At 31.8% G+C, this 2,510-nt stretch overlaps 1 long non-coding RNA gene across 1 annotated transcript; it reads left to right on the top strand.

Moving 5' to 3' along the window:
- The first annotated feature begins 853 nt into the window (after positions 1–853).
- Positions 854–2,176, top strand: LOC127736571 (uncharacterized). Its single transcript, XR_007999044.1, has 2 exons — positions 854–1,047; positions 2,049–2,176. It is a non-coding gene; the product is annotated as an uncharacterized LOC127736571 (long non-coding RNA).
- Positions 2,177–2,510: the final 334 nt, after the last annotated feature.

Here is a 2,510-nt window from a genome sequence, read left to right on the forward strand (position 1 = left end):
GTAGTGGTATGGATTCAGCATGCTGTTACATTCAGGATGGGACACAGATAATGGATCTTAGGGACGAACGTTGTCAAATGTATACAAGGAAAAGAGGCAAGCGTATAAGAATTCTTGTGCATTTTATGATAGTCTGGTACATCAAAAGTTTTTACAATATGATAAGCAAGATGAAAATGAAAATGTTTTTGAATATTTTATCATTGCTATGTGTAGCATAATTCACAGATCTTCGAGTAATAAATAGTACAAACGAAAAAATATGAAAACTCGCGATATGCGGCGGGAAATTTTCAAAGTTACCATACCTTCTAATGGTTATGAATTGAATTCTCGTTTTTTATTTTGGAATACTTTGATGAGACAGCACGAAAAATTTAATAAAGTCAACGAAATAAGTCATTCATCGGTCACCATGCGGTCAACTAAGATGCACAAGCTTCCTTCATAGCGAATGAGCTATCGCATTTCAATAAAACACTTTTCATAATTGAATTTATGGAATATTTTATTGATGATTAATAAGGCAAAAACTAAAAAAAAAGATAAACAACACAAATGTGTGATTTCCAGACCTTTTTTTAAATTTTGGATTTACAGGTTTTTGTTTGTTATTAGAATAAAGAAATAAGCTATCCCCGTCCTAGTATACTTTCTTGGTTGTACGAGTATTGCTCGCTGTGTCAAATTAATACATTTATTGAATTGTTTTTGGTAGTGGTTGCTTTGCCTATTACTATATTGTTTTTTTTCATTCAGATTTTCTGGTTCAACGAACAGATTTTAAGAAAAAGTTATTTATTAGTATCATATACTAGGTCCATTTAATTTGACATTTTGCATTTACAGATCTTTTAAAGAAAACAGCATGCGCGGACAAAAACCGTTTGATATTTGAAAATGACGGATGCGAGGTAATGTGCACTTTTCTACCTTGGGGAACCTATGGCTGTTTAGATGAAGAGAACAGAACAGAATGGTTTTACTGTAGAAATGGACACTCTTTGTGGGATTCCTCACCCGGAGCGTGTGATAAAAGACGAGCTGGTTAGTTTTTATAGTTTCTTTAGTTTTTACATAAAAACATATTTATTCATTTCAGGTAACTAGTTCGCAATGTTTCCATAATTGTGAAGTAGTTAACAGATTGGTTGATGTCATATAGCTAATATATCACAAGAACATTTTAAACAATAATTCAGATAAGTGTGTTCTACAGTAAGGATGGACAGCAATGAGTGAAGGCAAATTCAACAGATCAACAAAAAAAGAGTATAATTCATAGAGACGGATAATAGTCTTGCAACAGGACACATAATTACCAACCACAGGTTATTGTAAGGTTCCTTAATGTAGAGAGAGCGCGTTGCATCTGATGGAAAGCTTCATTCTGCCCGAATGTGGCTCTATTATTATGCATAGCGTAGGGTCAATTCGATGAACCCTCAACAAATTTTATCCTTCTGGAAGAGAGAATCGTTTACATAATAAAACTGACCAGTCAACCTTCGGTGTGAATAGATTACATTAGATGCAACAGTAGTATACCGATGTTCAAATCTCATAGAGCAATTACGAAGAGACATATCAAGATAACGAACAAAAACCGAGGGGACTTTATGAAAGAGGGTATGGATGGGGGGTCTCTTCATTTCTGTATTCTTTATACTTTTTGCCCATCATTCACTATTCTTTATATTATAGCACCTCATTATTCTCTGTTCTTCATTTTTCGGTCCATTTTACTCTATTTTTTATATTTTTTGCCCATTATTATCTATTCTGTAAACCCCATCCACACCCTCATGAAACCCAAAAAAGAGAGAGATTGGATGCGACGACAGGATAAGTGTATCCTACTAGGCATGTATCACCTGTTATATATATATTGTGATATCATACAAAATGCATCTCAATTTAAATACTTTAAAACGGTTTGTAATCGATATATTAAAAGAAAAAGATATGAAGTCAATATATAATTCATTGAATTCCTGTTTCCTTATTTTGGTAAATGATGACCAATAACAATGTTTTTTTATTTACAGATACCGACCTTTGTACAAAGTGAAGATTGTTAACTGTTGATTATCATTTTTCAATTATCTCTCTTATATATATATATATATATATATATATATACATGTATATTAAGAATAAATCATTTTTATTTACATTTGACAATACAATTATATTTATAAAAAACGAAACTGACCTGTAATCACGTAGAAAATTGACTTCAAAATGAAAATCCTCCTTTCTCAAAGTTGTCTTATATTCTGCCTTTTCCTGTGCTTTTTATGTTTATATCAATCAACACATGCATTGCTTAAAAGCATTCTGATAATATTAGATCACAGATATATTCTCATGTATCTAAATTGTAAATTTAATTTGCGGTGATAACTAAGTATGTCACAATTTTCTGCCAAAAAAAAAAGAAAAGACAACACCTGATAATTCATTGCCACCCACGCATTACTAATCGTTTACCTTTATATTGTCCCACC

Source organism: Mytilus californianus, unplaced genomic scaffold (assembly GCF_021869535.1).
Source record: "Mytilus californianus isolate M0D057914Y unplaced genomic scaffold, xbMytCali1.0.p SCAF_33, whole genome shotgun sequence".
NCBI classification, from domain to species: Eukaryota; Metazoa; Mollusca; class Bivalvia; order Mytilida; family Mytilidae; genus Mytilus; species Mytilus californianus.